Here is an 18,543-nt window from a genome sequence, read left to right on the forward strand (position 1 = left end):
TGCTCTTTAGACAGTTATCACACTTGCTCTGCATTTTTTTTGGGGGGGGGGAGGGGTCCAGTCTTGGGGCCTGAACTCTGGGCCTGGGCACTGTCCCTCAGCTCTTCAGCTCAAGGCTAGTGCTCTATCACTTGAGCCACAGCACCACTTCTGGCTTTTTTCTTTTTGCTTATGTGGTGCTGAGGAATCGAACCCATGGCCTCATGCATGCAAGGCAAGTGCTCTACCACTGAGCCACCTTCCCAGCCCCTTACTCTGCATTTAACAACACCTTGAAATGACTTATTCCCATGTGAACCAGTGAGGAAAATAAGGCTCAGAGAAATCACGCAGCTGACCCAAAGTCACATAGCTAGCAAATATGAAAGATATGAGCCCTGACTATGAAGTTAGAAGACCCAAAGTCTAAGCCAAGTGAGCCTTCCCTGTGTAGATCCCACCCACATTGTAATGCCTGCTGGCCATCCTTAGCCCTCTCCTCCCTAGTCCTCCACAGACAGGAAGCTCACTGATAAGTGATTCAGCCTTCCATGCCAGGCTTTGAGCATCTCAACCACCACAACTCTTCCATAACTCCTTCTCCTTCTTCTAGACACTCGCAGCACCTCATGTCTGGTTTCCCCGCCTGACAGAGGGTTTTGATCCTCATTTAACATCTGTGTGTTCTTGCTGCCAAGAGGCACTATCAGTATCAGGAATGGACAGATCCCTGTGCCTCTTTGGTAACCCTCAGGAACAAACACACAGTAATCTTGAAGTTGAAACAACTAGCAAAAGGATGAGGTAAAAGGAGAAAATAGGCAGCCAAAGATGTAAGCAAGAACTGAAACATGGTCCTTTCTCGTCTACCATCCATGATCTCACCATGGCCAGCATGCAGATTTTTGTCAAAACCCTCAGGGGAAGACCACCACGGAACCCTGAGATACTACACAAAATGTAAAGGTCAAGATTCAGGATAAGGAAGGAATTCCTCCTGATCAGCAAAGACTGATCTTTGATGGTAAGCAGCTGGAAAATGAACGTACCTGATCTGACTACAACATGCAAAAGGAGTCCACTCTTCATCTAGTGTTAAGATTTCATGGCAGAACAAAAAAAAAAAAAAAAAAGTCTTACACCACTTCCAAGAAGAACAAGCAGAAGAGAAAGAAGCTAAGCTGGCTGTCCTGAAATACTATACCATGGATGAAAATGGCAAAATAAAGCTGCCATCATCGAGAGTGCCCTTCAGATGAATGTGGTGCTGGAGTTTTTATGGCTAGCCACTTTGACAGACATTATTATGGCAAGTGATGTCGAACTTACTGTTTCAACAAACTGGAAGACAGTGATTATATATGAATTAATAAAAGGCATATACTTTAAAAAAAAAAAAAAAAAGAAGAAGAAGAAGAAGAAGCCGGGTGCTGGTGGCTCACGCCTGTAATCCTAGCTACTCAGGAGGCTGAGATCTGAGGATCGCGGTTCAAAGCCAGCCAGTGCAGGAGAGACCTTGAGACTCCTATCTCCAATAAACCACCAGAAAACCAGAAGTGGCGCTGTAGCTCAAGTGGTAGAGCGCTAGCCTTGAGCTGAAGAGCTGAGGGACAGCGCCCAGGCCCAGAGTTCAAGCCCCACGACCGACCAAAAAAAAAAAGAACAAGCATGGCGGGTGCTACTGGCTCACACGTATAAGCCTAACCACTCAAGAAACTGAAATTAAGAATCAAAGCCAGACCAGACAGACAAAAATCCAAGAGACTATTTCCAATTAGCAAGCAAAAAGACAGAACTGGAGGCATGGCTCAAGTGGTAGAGTACCAACTGTGAGCAAAAAAAAAAAAAAAGTTAGGCCTGGGAATAAAGCCCCAATCCCAGCAAAGAAGAAGAAAGAGGAGGGGGGGTGGGGATCAAAACATCATCTTCTTCTGCAAATGAGTAAAACAATAAAAGCACAAAAGACCAGCTCTCAAAATAAAACACATCTGGGAAGTGCTTGAAGTAATAAAAGAGGGAGAAAAGGATTAAAGCAACTATAAATAAAAGTCATCATCTGCATCTGAAAGAAGAGCCTCTTCCCTCACTCCCCCCCCAAAAAAAAGTAGAACAGGAAAAATAATTAACAAAATGAAATAGAAAATTTCTACCAAACTCAACAAACACTTGAATATGCGGGCTTAAAAGGTCCATTCTAACCTAAAATTTGATGTAAAACCATCAATAAGATTTCAAGAATAAAGGAAGAATTCTCTAAGCATTCCAAAAGAAAATCCAGGATGGGATTTTCTACGCCTAGTTTCGTCCTTCTAAATAACAACATTCAATGTAGAAAAATGACCTACAAGATTCTGAGAGAAAGCAAAACACTCAAGGACACTGTATGTAGAAAGTAGATGCTTATAGGGAGAAGGAACAGCCAGACATTCTCAACTATGGAAGAAATTAGGGAACACAGCACCCATGAGACCTTTCCAGTGAGGTAGACAAGAGAAGAATCTACTTGACAAATATGGCCATTCAAGAAATTGACCAAGCCAGCACCAGTGGTTCACTCTTGTAATCTTAGCCACTCACGAAGCTGAGATCTAAGGATTGTGGTTCAAAGCTAGCCCAGGCAGGGAAGTCTGTGAGACTCTTATCTCCAATAAACTACTCAAAAGAAGCTGGAATTGGCATCGTGGCTCAAGTGGTAGAGTTATACTAGCCCGGAGCACAAAGAGGCTCAGTGACAGTGTTCAGGTTCTGAGTCAAACCCCAGGAGCAGCAAAAAGAAAGAAAAGAAAGAAAAAAAAAAGACAGAGAGAAAGAGAGAGAGAAAGGAAGGAAGGAAGGAAGGAAGGAAAGAAGGAAGGAAGGAAGGAAGGAAGGAAGGAAGGAAGGAAGGAAGGAAGGAAGGAAGGAAGGAAGGAAGGAAGGAAGGAAGGAAGGAAGGAAGAGAAACTGAGCAAGTAAGAGAACTAGAGCTGTGAAAGGAGGAATATAGTGTTGCTGTGGCTTATACCTACCTACTCAGGAAGCTGAGATTTTCAAATCTCTGTTCAAAACCAGCCCAGACAAGAAAGTCTGTGAAACTCTATCTCCAATTAACCACCAAAAGATGGAATTGGAGCTGTGGCTCAAGTAGTAGAGCTCTAGCCTTGAGTACAAAAGCTCAGGGACAGTGACCAGATCCCCATGTTCAAGCCCTGGAATCAGCACAAAGAGCGGGAGGGGAGGGAGAGAGTAGCGATAAATGTTGAATCTCATTATGCATATTCACACAGTCGATGTGCATGTCTGTAATGTAAGGGTCAAGTGTTACTCATTGGTTACTTTTGGATGATAACAACAATTGTTCATTCTTGTATAGACTTACTATGAGTCAGGAACTATCTTAAGTACTTTCACTTGCAGCTACAAACTTAATCCTCACATGATTTCTTTTTGTAATTTTCTTTTTTTTTTTTTTTTTGTCGGTTGTGGGGCTTGAACTCTGGGCTTGGGTGCTGTCCCTGCATTCTTCAGCTCAAGGCGAGTACTCAACCACTGAGCCACAGTGCCACTTTCGGTTTTCTAGTGGTTTATTGGAGATAAGAGTCTCACAATGCCCAGGCTGGCATTGAACCATGATTCTCAGATCTCAGTCTCCTGAGTAGCTAGGCTTACAGGCCTGGGCTTGAACTCTGGGCCTGGCCTCTGTCCTTGAGCTCTTTTGCTCAAGGCTAGCACTCTACCACTCTGAGCTCCACTTCTGGTTTCTAGTGCTTAATTAGTTCAAAGTGGTAGAGCACAGAAGTTCAGGGACAGCATCGAGGCCTGACTTCAAGTCCTACTAGCACAAAAAGTTAAAAAGGAGCACCTCTGTAAAAGAAGAAAAAGAGGTCATAGAGGTTGTCATCATGCATCTAAGTGATGACACCTCTACCAAGCAAGTGCTGTACAATAAGGGTGAACGTGGAAGCAAGCCCCAGGAGGACTGAGAAACAGCTGTATGTATCACTTGGGAATGGCACCCACCTATAATCCCATCTCTTTAACATGGATTCTAAAGTCCCTCTGTCACTGTCACTTGCCCACAAAATTAATGACTAAAGGAGAGATGGACTAGGAATGCCTAGCCCCTGAAACAGAGAAAGAAAGACGGAGAAGGACAGAGCAACTTAATAAATAAAACAAGAGCCTGAAGGGAAGAGCTGCTTTGTCAGAATATAAATATTTCCCTTCCCCTTTTATCTTTAATGTAGTGTGAGAAGCTTATTAAAGGGAAATGCCTCCTGTCCCTGGAGCCCTCGCACGCCTTGCAGGGAACTGCCTGCAGAACCGCTGGCCTAGCTCCACGCTTCTAAACTCTTCTCTGCTGGAAGTGAGCAGAAAGTGGAGAGCAATAAAGAAGGGCTGGGGAGAACGGGAAGCCATTGTGACCATTAGGAGCCTTATCTTGATGGGCCTGGCGTCCTGTTATGCTAATCGCTCTGAGATGCTGAGGGGATGCAGAATGCCGGTCTGCTCAAAGGGCTCAAAGGCTTGGCCCCAGATTCTAAGGGATGCTGACAGGGCTAGTCTTACCCTCTGTGCCCTTAGAAAGCAATATCTAGATTTAGACAAAGGGGAGTCTGTCTGATGAGGGGTTCCACTTGTTCTAAGGGTATTCAGAAAAACCTTCTGCGACCGCACAGCTCACATGTCCAAGATGACAGGTGGTACAGATGCCCAGCGATACCCCCCCCCCCTATTCAACAGCACACGAAATGGTCACCTCCCCTGCTCCTTCCTCAATGCCCTGGAAAGAGAATGGGTCCTTAAGAGCTTCATAGAGAGCCTCACACAGGGATAGCCAGATACAGGGACTTCTTTACCTTGTATCCATCTGGAGGGACACACACAGAGCCTGGCCCATGTGCTTTGTTGGGATGTGTGAACTTTCCTTTGGACACATTGAGAGCATCGTGGTATCATTGCATTTAGTGGCTGTTTCTTCTGCCTCTCTGAAGTGTCTATGGTTCTGATCAGGATTTTGGACAATCGTTTTTGCTTAGATTTAGAGATATCACAGATACCAAAGGGTGGAGGGGATGGCCATAGAGATGCTCCTCCTCTTCCCTCTTGACAGCTCTCCCAGGGATGTTAGCCTTGGTGGCATTACTATTAGCCCCATCCTGTCATACTCCCATGAATTCTGACCTATACAACATAACTGATAGGGTGCAAAGATGGTTTCAAAGCCTGCCCTTTGGGATCTCTCCTACCCAGCCCAGAATATTCATTTACGATCTTGCATTTGGCAAGGGTCTGGTATCAAGCCTGTTGGGGACCACCTCATCATTCCTGCTGCAGAGCCCCTCTGCTCCTCACTCAGGCCTTCCACTCTCCCCTTTTTGAGGCCTTTTGAAGTCTTATCCTCACTAACATACAGTTCCCTTTTCCATGGATCCCCATTAAGTTGGAATGGAGTTACTGCTGTTCCACTGGGCTTCCCGATTTTTTCTTATTTATTTATTTATTTAGGTCCTGGGGCATGAACTCGGGGGCCTGGGTGCTGTCCTCGAGGTGTTTTGTTGTTGTTTGCTCAAGGCTAGCCCTCTACCACTTTGAACTATAGCTCCAATTCCAGCATTTTGGTAGTTAATTGGAGATAAGAATCTTGAGGACTTTCCTGATCATACTGGCTTCAAACTGCCTTTAGATCTCAGCCTCCTGATTAACTAGGATTACAGGTGTGAGCCATGGGTGCCAGGCTAGGACTCCCCACTTTTGAAGGTCAGTTACATCTTACAGCACTGTCTGTGTTACAGGGAAGTGTGGTATTCAGGTATGGTAAGAATGCTTAGCTGGTTCCCAGAGAACCCCACCCCCCAAACGTTGCTTAGAAGCTATTGTCAATACCTGATATAACATCCCACCTCCTGCATAAGTCTGTCCAGCCTCCCGCTCAGCCTCAGCCTCAGTCCTTTGGGTGCTAGGAAACATGAGAGGGTCTGCTTCCAGGGTTCCCACAAACTGTTGTGGAGGAGGAGAATGAGGGAGGGGTGGCACACATGTACCTGAGGGGGGGTTTTGTGGAAAAGAGATTAAATTTGCTCTGTGAAGATCAATGGGAGCCTTGGGGAGGTAGATCGCAGTTCAATATAATGAAGGACTTTATAACAATTAAAGCTGTTCTGAAACATGAAATGAGAATCTTTAGAGACGGCCCTCTCTCCCCAGAGTTTGAGCAGCAATGAGATCTTCCAGCCAGAAGGGTTCATTGGCCAGGAGCATACGTGTTACTGGGATCAAGTCATAGCTCTGCTTCTGGAATGGAATTGCTCTGGTCATATCCCAGCCCTCAGAGTCACCAGCTCTTGAGCTTGGGGAAATGATTCAGCCTCTCTGAGATTCTATTTCTGCATCTGAAAAAATGCAGATAAAAACATATTAGAGGGACTGGGAAGGTAGCTCAGTGGTATTTGTGAGGGCCTGGATTGAGTCCCTAACACTGCAAAAGAAACAGAAAATACACACTGGCAACATTAAAATATATATACACTAGATTATCTGGTTTATCAAAACAAAACCTGTGGTTTTTAAATAGTAAGATAGTGTTCTAATACTTGATATGCTCAAAACCTTTTCACTGCTTTATGAATTTTTAACAAAGAGGCTACAACATAAAGCAGCATTTTTGTAATTGGTTTGAGTGTGTTTTGTTTGTTCTTGCTTTTCCAAGAGGATAGAACCCAGGATTGAAGCATAAACCCTCATTCTCCCACTGAGCAATCTCTCTAGCCCAAAGTACTGTTTGTTTTTGTTTTGCAGTGTTGGAGATCAAATTCAGTTCCTCATGAGCCATAGGCAATTAATTACTCCACTACTGAGCCATTCATAATGAATAGTTTGGTCTTTTAAATATAGTGAGGCAGACTTTATTCAAGGGGAAGGCCATAGTGATAGGTACAGGTGCCACTGCAGCAGTCTGCAGTCCTGCAATAATCTTTTTTTTCCTTGTGGTTCTGGGACTCAAAGCCAGGGCCTGATGCATGCTAAGCAATCACTGGCTTAGCATGCATATCCAGTTCCTTAATTGTTATTTTGCATACATGTTTAAACACAAACTTCATTGTTTAAGTTTTCAGAAACTGTAATGAGGAAAATTAAACCAACAGAATTAATTGCCTAGAATTTAAAACAAAAACGTAGAAAATAGCAATTTATTTACTCCACGCAGATTTATTAAGCCCATTGTGCAAAACCTCCTGAGAAATACAAATATGGATTTGATGCAAGAAGCTTGCAGGTACCAAATAACTATTCCTGATTCTTCCAGAGAGCATTTCATGCAGTGAGCATCCAAAATGTTATGCCAGGCATTTTAGATTGGCTGTATTTCTAATAAAATGGGCAGAACAGCAATCAAAAAAAAAAAAAAACTAAATTGAGCCGGGCATCGGTGGCTCATGCCTGTAATCCTAACTACTCAGGAGGCTGAGATCTGAGGATCGCAGTTCAAAGCCAGCCCGGGCAGGAAACTCTGTGAGACTCTTGTCTCCAGTAAAACACTCAGAAAACCAGAAGTGGTGCGGTGGCTCACCTTGAACGAAAGAGCAGAGGGATAGTGCCCAGGCCTAGAGTTCAAGCCCCACAACCAACAACAACAACAACAAAAATTGAGTTGGGTGCTGGTGGTTCAAGCCCATAATCCTAGCTACTCCAGAGACTAAGACTTCAGGATCAAGGTTTAAAGCCAGCCTGGACAAACAAATCCATGGATTCTTATCTCCAATTAGCCAGCAAAAAGCCAGAAGTGGTGATGTGGCTCAAATGGTAGAGCACTAGCTTTGGACAAAAAAAAACTAAGTAAAAGCATGAGGTCCTGAGTTCCATCCGTTGGACTCCTCTCTCTCTGACACATACATGCACACACACACCCCACAACCAAATTAAACATGGTGAAAACATACTACTGGGACTTCATTTTTTTCTTCTGTTTTCTATCAGAAGTTCAAATTCCCTGAAAATTATGATTATATTGATAAACTCTATGTACCTATTACTTAAAGCTGAAATAGAGGTATTCTTTTTCTGTTCCCATTCTTTCATTTATACCTAGCACAGTTCTTGATTCTAAAAGGCCTACACCTAAAAAGGACACGAGTAGAAATAAACATAGGAAGCCCAAAATATCTTTACTGTGGGGTGTATGCATCCAGATTTGGAAAGGAAATCTTCAACAACTACTGTGGGCTGTAGCAACTTATAAATATCCATCTCTTCAGCTTCTTAGTTCACTGGACATATTCAGATAAAAGAAAGATTTTCCTCCCACCCAGCCCTTCCTGCTGTATTTTCATTCTCAACTGGGCAGAGAGGACGCTGGCAGCCTTCTGAGGAATCAGAAACTTCATCCCTTGTTTTCCTGAGTTGCCTTTTTAAGCCTTGACTCTGTTATCTGTTTGTAGCACATGTATAGCCTGCCAGATATTAGGTTTGATGTATTATTTATCTTATTTCCCAACCATAAAAGGCAGGTGTTATTGTTATTGTTATTCTTCCAATTTTCAGGTGAAGAAATTAAGGCCCAGTTATAGCAGCTTGTTCAAAACTAACAAGCACTGAAAAGGGATTCAAATCCGCAAAACCTGGGCTCTCAACTGTGTCTCTCTAAACAAAAGGGAGAGGAGGCCCATCACCCTAAAACTAGCAGCTATCGAAACAGCTCAAGACAAAGCTCTCCAGCTACCCAAAAGAATGAGAATCATGAGCTGGTAACCAGGGTAGGCGTCCTATACACCTTACCATCACTGGCAGCCCACCAGCTTCCTGGCCCTGTGATGTTGTCTTAAACAGCTGGCTCAGAGAAAGCAGACAGAAACACATCTTCAGTGATCCAAGTACATGGCATTAGCCAGGCCCTGGTAGCTCATGCCTGTAAATCCCAGCTAATTGGAAAGTAGAGAGCTAAAGATTAAGGTTCAAAACCAGCCCAGGAAGAAAAGCCCATTAGACACTATCTCCAATCAAACAGCAAAAAGCCAGAAGTGGAGCGGTGGTTCAAGTGGTAGAGAAAGAGTATGAAGCCCTGAGTTCAAGCCCCATTGATGGTGTGTATACACACACACACACACACACACACACACACACACACACATGTGCGCGCGTGCACGCACACCTGCGCATATGGTATACGAGTATGAAGAGTGTCATAGCAAACTCATTATTTTGTACAATATTGTGTGTGTGTGTGTGTGTGTGTGTGTGTGTGTGTGTGCGCGCGTGCGCGCGCTTGACCTTGGGGCCTGGGGTTATCCCTGACCTTCTTTGCTCAAGACTAGCACTCTATCACTTCAGCCACAGCATTCCACTTTTTTCTTTTCTTTTCTTTTTGCTTTTTAATTAATTGGAGCTAAGAGTTTCACTGACTTAAACCATGATCCTCAGATCTCAGCATCCTGAATTGCTAGGATTACAAGTAGAAGCTCCAGTGCCCAACTTCTATAAATAATTTTTTAAAATGTGTCTTTTTGTTTTGGGTTTTGGTTTTGGGGTTTTTTGCCAGTTTTGGAGTTTGCACTCAGAGCCTGGTACTGTCCCTGAGCTTTTTTTGCTCAAGGCTAGCACTCTACCACTTGAGCCACAATGCCACTTTTGGCCTTTTCTGTGTATGTGGTACTGAGGAATGGAACCCAGAGCTTCCTGCATGCTAAGCAAGTACTAAGCCACATTCCTAGCCTTAAAATGTGTCTTCCCTGAAGTTTCATAGAAAACGCAAGCCAGACCTGTCCACTGGCTGTGTTTTCTCCAGGCCAGACATACGTCGGTATTTAGGTAGCTCACACTGTTGGAAATATGCTGCTAAATTTCTACCCTTTCCTTTTTCCCTTCCCACAACAAAATAAAAACTGGATTCAAAGTGTTATTCCTCTATTTGCTTGTGCTATGATCCTGGATCTTGGTTTCTCCATCTATAAAATGGGTCAGATAAAAAAAATAGCCATTTTTCAGTGCTGCTGTGGAGAAAATGATTCAGTGTATGGGTTAAGGGCTTAGCACCATGGTGGGTACAATGAACATCAAATAAATGTTAGCTATTCATAAAAATAGTAAGCATCTGACTAATATCAGACAGTAGATTCAGTCAGCTGGCTCACTCTCAACTGGTCAGCTGGAATTTAAAGTCAGGACTTCATCAACTCTGGGTGCCAAAACACAACATGACCAATATGGTGCTCAGAACCAGGGCTCTAAAATAATGGGCCATCTCTTGGAGCCTAGATTCACTTTGTAAATTTAAGGCTAGGGGAAGAGAAGGAGAGAAGTTTCACAGGTAGACCAAAGCTCCTTTTGCTGGAGTGAGAAGTCAGGCGCTTCTTTTGTTTACCTCCTTCCCTGATGCTTCCTCTCTCACTCCCCAGGCTGTCTTAACTCCTTTTTTTGGCAGCAGCTCTGTTGGAGGTCACTGGAGTGGGCCAGCAGCCCCTTCTCCAGCTCAGACAGCCAGCCGGAACCGCCACGTCCCTCCCCTGCTGTGTGTGTGGGGAGGTCAGGCTGGACCCCAGCAGTGGTTTCTGCCAGGCCCTCCAATTCCTTTCTGAGGAGCTGCAGCTGTGAGGGGTCAGCTCAGGCTGCAGACAAGCAATGTGGCCTCATGTACAGCCTGTCTGAAGGTCTCCCTGAGCCACCCCTTCCTCACTGCGGTGGCCACTGATCTTAAACCCTGGTGTGTCCACAAGCCATTTCCAGTTGAGGTGAGCAGGAAGCAGAGATGGTATGATTGGGTCATAATGTGCAAGCTTCTTGTATAAAAACACAGGTCCAGGAACCAACCATGTGGTTTTGGTTCCAGTCCTTTCCATCAGCACTTAGACAATTCACTACCATCTTGGGCTTCTATTTTTCTCACCTATAAAATAAAAGGAAGGAATTATTTATCTCTGAGATTCCTTCTGACAAAAAAGTCCCAGAACTACTCTCCAACTCAATCCCCCCCCACCCCCCACTTTTTTTTTTCTTGTGCAGGTCCTGGGCCTTGAACACAGGTGGCCTGCTTGCTGAGCTTTTATGATCAAGGCTAGTTAGCGCTCTACCACTTGAGCCACACAGCCCTACAGTCTCATGGACTTCCCCCTGCCCTGGCTGGCTCTGAACTCAATCCTCAAATCTCCTGAGTAGTTAGGATTACAGGGTTGAGTCACAGTGCCCAGCAAAGTCTCTCCTTTTTGAATCAAAGGACCGGCTGGTTCATAGCTCAATGACAAACTTTATAACTCTAAGAAAAACTGAAGGTCCCTGCAAAAAACAAACAGAATCTATTCGTTTTTCAAGACTGTAATAAAATCCAGGATGTTAGGAACATATATATATATATATATATATATATATATATATATATATATATATATATATATATATATATATATACACACACATATATATACACACACATATATATATTACATGTTATATATTATATATATATTACTCTTTGGCTTCTGGCAAAGTGCTAGACACTTGGTAGATTCCAATGCATATTTTAAAATAAACAAAAGCAATGACGTGTTATTACACCCCTTTCAATTTAAGCTCTACCTTATTCATTTATTGATTTATTGAGCACTTGTTTTGCACCCACCCCGGTACCCCACTGCAGCTAAGTGCCTGGGACTTATATATACTTCCATGATTAACAATAAACAGGATAACCAGTGACTGAGAAAGGGAGTGAAATGCAAGGAGAGATTCCCTAACATATTAATAAAGGGGTTCTCAGTTTCCTCTCAGAAGCTTCTGATATCCAGCACTCTTAACAGTTGCTCAAATCAGCTTCACGCTTTCAAAATGAAAACAAATTCCCTACAATAAATTCAGAAGGTAAAACCAAACCCCTTCAGGTTTTCTCACAAAAGTAAAGAAATCTCCCTCCAGTCTTAGCTCTGCCCTCTTTTAGCCTCCTCTAATCTGCCAATCTGCGTGGGGACCCTACCAGGTGACGAGCCCAGCCACGCCTCTGCTCCTTTCTCAGGTGAAGTCATTCTCAAATTAAATCACAAAGACGGACTCCCAGGCCATCCTGATTTGTGTTTATTTAGTAAATGGGTTGATTGCCCTCATTTGTGGAGATTAAGGGTTAATTTCCTAACTGCGAAGAGAACCAATTTCTGAAAGGTCAGCCCCCAGATAATTAAGGGGAAAAAAAAAACAATAACAAAAAACAAAATTCCAAAGATTCCCCCAGCAGTCCCAGTCCCACTCAGCCCCTTCCCATCCAATCTTGGCCTTTTGGTGGTCTCTCATGCCAGGTAGACATGGTCCTGAGTTCCACTAGGTTCAGAGCAAGAATTTGGTAAACAAAGGCTTAGGGCTTCTTAGGCCCCTTTAAATTGACATCTGGCAAATTGGAGATCACATAACAGTTTCTCTCTCTTGATCCTCTGGCTTTGAAAGGCAAATGTTTTGAGGTTTGTGTTCGCTCCCATTCACAGAGTTTTTAATCAAGTGGAGTCAAACCACTTTGTCTACACCTAATTGAAGAGCCTGGCTCTAGAGTTTTAAGTGCTATTTATAATAATATTAAAGAAAGAAAGCAGGGGGCGGGGAACTAAGTGGAAATGTGAAAGGGAAAAAAGCCACGGGCAAGTGGCCCTTAAGGGAACACTCAAGGTGTCTGGCATAGGCCTTCTTAACCAGTCACACTACATGGGTGGGAGCCAACCTTACTGTAGGAAAAGACAGATTCCCCTTCTACAAAACATGAGACCTTCAACTGTGAGAAGTGCTTCCTTAGTTGATGAAGCCCAAAGAGAGCCAGCATTTATCTGACCTGGGCCAAATCTCAAAGACACAGAAGAGCTGAGCTCACTGGACCAGGCTTAGAGATGAGTGGCTGAATTAGGAGCCCAGAGATTCTTCTCATCTCTCCGGCTCTATCTGAAGTCTTTCCTCTATTGGATGATCGGGAAAGAGAAATGCCTCCACATCCATCTTAAAGCAGAGCTGCACACACTTAAGAAAATAGGGAAGTAACTTCATGTCTTTTTCCTAGAGAAACACTTCCCTGCTTTCTCATCTGCTACACTGGATCCTTGATGAATGTTGTCACCTTTTAAGGAGCTGTTTATTTATTTATTTATTTTGTTGCTCCTGGGGCTTGAACTCTGGGCCTGGGTGCTGTCCCTCAGTTCTTCAGCTCAAGGAAAGCACTCTACCACTTGAGCCACAGCACCACTTCCGGTTTTCTGAGTAGTTTATTGGAGATCAGAGTCTCATGGAGTTTCCTACTAGGGCTGGCTTTGAACCTAGATCCTCAGATCTCAGCCTCCTGAGTAGCTAGGATTACAGGCATGAGCCACCGACCCCTGGCAAGCTATTTATTTATTTTCCTGCTGGTTCTGGGGATTGAACTCAGGGCTTGAGCACTGTCATTGAGCTTCTTTTGCTCCAGGATAATGTTCAATCATTTTGAGCCATAGCTCCACTTTGAGCTCTTCTGTGATTAACTAAAGATAAAAGTCCTACAGACTTTTCTGCCCAGGCTGCCTTTGAACCTTGATCTTCAGATGTCAGCCTCCTAAGTAGCTAGGATTATAGGCAGGAGCCACTAGTGCCCATCTTTAAGGAGCTTTTTTTTTTTTTTTTGGTCCAGTCGTGGGGCCTGAACTGGGCCTGGGCGCTGTCCCTCAGCTCTTCAGCTCAAGGCTAGCACTCTACCACTTGAGCCACAGCACTACTTCTGGCTTTTTTCTTTTTGCTTTTGTACTGCTGAGGAATTGAACCCAGGGCCTCATGCATGCAAGGAAAGCGCTCTACCACTGAGCCACCTTCCCAGCCCTCTTTAAGGAGCTTTTAACAGACTTTCCAGGAGTGGGAACCAGGAAGCAGTGGGTTTTTTCACTTTCATCTCTACTCTTCCCCACTTTGAGCTATTCTTTAAGTTCTTCATACCACTTCTTTCAGCTCACTTAATGTCACCTATCTATCTCAGTTTGTGTTCAATTTAGAAGCAATAGCAGTGCATTGTTGTGGACATGCAATTGGTTTGTGGGTCTCTCATTATTACCAGGTCTTCCACACTGGCTAGTTCTGTATCGCTGCCCTTCTAAGTCTTTTGTTGTTGTTGTGCTGGCAATGGGGCTTGAACTCAGTGGCCAAGGTGCTATCCCTGAGCTTTTTTGCTCAAAGCTAGAGTTCTACCACTTAAGCCACAGCTCCACTTTTAACTTTTTGGTGGTTCATTGGAGATAATAGTCTCATAGACTTTCCTGCTGGAGCTGGCTTTGTACTGTGATGCTCAAATCTCAGCCTCCAGAGTAGCTAGGATTACAGATATGAATCACTGGCACCCAGCTGCTCCTTTTTAAAGGTCACTTTGGAGTTCCTCCCATTAGGAGAGGGGGAGAGGCTCCACCTACCCCGTCTAAATGGTGTTCAGCATTATTTCTAACATTCATGGCCAGAACTCAGTGGTTGCTGTAAGGGAAGCTGGGAAATGAAATCTTCATCGCAGTTAATCTTATATCCAGCCAGAGCCTAAGGATTCTGTCACAATGGAAGAAAAAATAGAGCATTCCACACCATGTAGTATATAAACCTCAGAATATTCCTCTCTCCTAACAACCCAGAAGAAAGAGGTCGTCTGGGCTTCTAGAGATAATAACACTTATCTTACAACACTTGCAGTCACTCAGTGCAGTGCCAGTTGCAGTCCTGGGAAGATATTCTGAAGTTCTTTATTAAGACCATTGAGCAATGTGAAGGTGGCCTCAAGTTGAGCCTTACTTGTCCACTGAGAGTGGGGACCTTTCCTCTGTCAGAGGTATCCTATGGCCAGCCTGCTGAAGCTGTGGACCCACCCCTCTACAGAAAGGCTGAAGACACCATGTGTTCCATCCTTGTAGGCCCTGGGCTCTTTGATTGGTAAGCTTGCCTGTAGTTGCCAGTGACAGCTTGTGCCACTGGCAGCCGTAATAGGATTCTGTGGGCAGGCAGAGCCTGCAAATAGCTCCTTGGAGACCTGCTCCTTGTCTTCTCTTCTTGGAAGATATTTCTTGTCCCGCCCCTGTCCTTTCTTTTGTTCTTTTCCTTCTTCCTTTTATTCTTTCCTATTCCCTCCCCTCCTTCTTCTCCCTCTATTTTTTTTTTTTTTTTGTCAGTTGTGGGCTTGAACTCCGGGCCTGGGCACTGTCCCTCAGCTCTTCAGCTCAAGGCTAGTGCTCTAAAACTTGAGCCACAGCACCATTTCCGGCTTTTCTGCTTATGTGGTGCTGAGGAATCGAACCCAGGGCCTCATGCATGCAAGGCAAGCGCTGTATCACTGAGCCACCTTCCCAGCCCTTTTTCTTTCCTTCTGAAAGGGCTCTACCATCCTTTCTTCCTTGCGTATAAGTTGCCTCACCGCATTTGCCTCTTCAAAGTTTCCTGGTTTCTGCCTTTTCCTTTTCAATGACTACTTCTCAGTTTCTCCCAGAGTATTTCCACTCTCTCCCACAGTGAACACGTGTCATTAATGCCGACGAGGTGTTCAGAAGGCACATCTGTTGGACAGTGGTCTCGTGCCAGCCAACCTCATGGCTGGATCACTTCATCTATTTCTGACACAATCTGTGAGGTCAGGGTTCATGTGCTACAAGGATGGCAATGTCAGTCTGAGGAAGTGCTACCGAGTGAACTCTGGGAGTAGCAGCTACTACATTTCAGAGTAGCCATTGCAAACTCAAGCATCAGAAATTAGGTCTCAAACAGCTAGACAGGTATCCAACTCTCTCTCTCAGACACACACATCCAACATAGTTATAGGTATATTTCTCATTCCTTTCTTCCTTTTGCTTCCTATTTCTTTCCTTCTCTCTCCTTCCCCACCTTCTCTCTCTTCTCTCCTCCTCTTCCTCTTCTTCCTCTCCCCTGCCCTCAGAAGATAACCAGCCTGACAAAGGTTCCACTACTCTAGCCCACATCTTCACTTTTCTAGATTTTCTAGGGGGCATTCACCTCTACTGTGAGTCTGGTTCCTACAGCTCTCCTCCTAGCTCTCTGCTGGAATGGCCTGCCAAGATTCTCTTATGGGGAGAACCTGATAAATCACCAAGTTTCCAACCTGCCCTAGTGAATAGGGATACAGACCCTCCCACACTTCTAATCTAGTGCACTAGTGCAGTGTCAGCAATGGGAATCAAATTGACTATTGAGAAATTAAGGGAAAATTAATGGACACTTTCAAGTGGATTTACAACTGTAGAGGTCAATATTAAAGAGGTTATCGCTTACTGAGGCTTAATACCCCATGCCAAGAAATTCTAGGACATCTCTAAATTTGGGATAGCTTTTGATTAGACATATAAAAGGACAAAAATTAGCTGTGCTTACTGTAAAGACATCAGGGTCAGTATAGTAAGAAGTAAAGAATGGTAATATATTTAAGTTTTAGTCTATTTTTGGCTACTGCAAAAAGGAATATATATCTTGAATCGCACAGGTTTGTTATGAAATGAGATACTGTATCTGAAGCACTTGGTACTATATAAATCATTATTATATTTAAATTATAGCTAATGTTGGCTAGGTGTGATAAGGTACACCTATAAGACCAGCTGTGTGGGAGTTGGATGTTGGAGGATCAAGGTGGGAGCAGGACAAAAAGCATGAGATCTTATCTAAAAAATAACTGAAGCAGCTGGGTGCCAGTGGCTCACATCTGTAATCCTAGCTACTCAGGAGGCTGAGACCTGAGGATGTCCGTTCAAGGCCAGCTTGGGCAGGAAAAGTCTGTGAAACTCTTATCTCCAATAAACCACCAGAAAACGGGAAGTAGAGCTGTGGTTCAAATGGTAGAGCACTCATCTTGAGCTGAAGAGCTGAGGGACAGCACCCAGGCCCAGAGTTCAAGCCCCATGACCGACAATAAAATAAAATAAAATAACTGAAGCAAAAAGGGCTGGGGTATGGCTCAAGTAGTAGAGCTCTTGCTTAACAAGTGTGATGCCCTAAGTTCAAGCCCCAGTACAACCAATAAAAATAAAATATGACTATTTTTGAGACTCAAAATAATCTGAAGGGAAGTAACATAAACCTAGAGGTGTGCTCCAGCCAGCTCTTAAGGTCTTATGGAGCTATTTCTGTGCATCTTTCTCCAACTCCAAGTTCACTAACACCACGTTGGCTTGAGATCTTGAAACTGGCTGTGGTAGGATTTACACCCTGGAAATTGGCATGTGTACAAATCAAGGCTTTTTTTTGCTGAAGAGTCATTGTTAAACATTTGCCAGCATACCACTGTAAAAAAAATAATAACTTCAGCAAAGACCCAAAGCCACTAAATATGCTTCTAACTTGGCTTTTTATATTATCTTCATGCGTGTATACAACCAAACCAGAAGGCTACCTTGACGATTCTCCTCTCCCCCGACCCCCATGGATCATAGGGCATTTTATAAACCTCATGTCATTCTTTCTCTCTACACCCTAGGGAAGTTAGGGAGGCTCAGTGACTTGCCAAGGCAGGACAGGAAATCAGTGGTGAAAGCAGAACTAAACCAGTATGTACTAACTGGTCTGCAACCCTCCTATACCTCAATTCTGCCTACAATAGTAGACCAGGGTGGCAATGCTTTCACCTTGTAACTCAGAGGCCCCAAGCCTCTCAGACAATGGTTCCAACTCCGTCCTATAAATACAGATTTGATCCTCCCAAATGAGCCACCTTCTGCACTTCGAAGTTTGTGTGTGTGTGTGTGTGTGTGTGTGTGTGTGTTCTCTTCCAGGATTGCTTTTAGTCTTTCATTAACTTCCTCCACCCCCAAAGCTGTGTTTAGGGTGGGCAGGGAGGGGGAAAAAACAATTGGCCAGAGTTAGGGTTCTATTTTGACACTAATAGATGCAAGTAGCACTATAACCAGCCCACACTGTTGGGTTTTTTTTGTTTGTTTGTTTGTTTTTGTTTTATTTTGTTCTGTTGGTCACGGGGCTTGAACTCTGGGCCTGGGCGCTGTCCCTCAGTTCAGCTCACGGCTAGCACTCTACCACTTGAGCCACAGCGCCACTTCCAGTTTTCTGGAGGTAAGAGTTTCATGGACTTTTCCTGCCAGGGCTGACTTTGAACTGCAATCCTCAGATCTTAGCCTCCTGAGTAGCTAGGATTATAGGCGTGAGCCACCGGTGCCCGGTACCACACTATATTTTTATTTGTAAACTTTCCCCAAACTCACCCAAATCAGACAACCTAGAGCAGTTTCCCTCTGTGACCTCAGCTTCATAATCCTGTGGCAAGGAAGAAATGACTAACTCTGGTAATCAGCAACTTCTGAAATGCCCCATGTCCTCACCCTCCCTCCAAGGACTTTTACACCCTAGCCTAATTGCTGCCACCTCTTCAGTGCCATTAGATCTAGTGTTTCTATGGGACAGATTATGGCAAAAATGACAGGATGTCACTTCCCAGATGAGATTATAGAAAGACTGTGGCTTCCATCTGGGTTGCCATCTTTCGCTCTCTTTTGCTTTCTAAGTCTTTGATCTGAAGGAAGCGAGATGCCAAAGTTTGTGTGCTTCACATGGCAAATAATTGATAGCTCTGGTCAACAACTAGTGAAATCCTGACAACTGCCAGCAGCGCTATGA

General features: G+C 44.1%; 1 pseudogene; it reads left to right on the top strand.

The window, feature by feature from the left end:
• The first annotated feature begins 874 nt into the window (after window positions 1-874).
• Window positions 875-1,344, top strand: LOC122096438 (annotated as a pseudogene).
• The last annotated feature ends 17,199 nt before the right edge of the window (window positions 1,345-18,543 follow it).

Source organism: Dipodomys spectabilis, unplaced genomic scaffold, assembly GCF_019054845.1.
Source record: "Dipodomys spectabilis isolate Male_0828 unplaced genomic scaffold, ASM1905484v1 ptg000373l, whole genome shotgun sequence".
Taxonomy (NCBI): Eukaryota; Metazoa; Chordata; class Mammalia; order Rodentia; family Heteromyidae; genus Dipodomys; species Dipodomys spectabilis.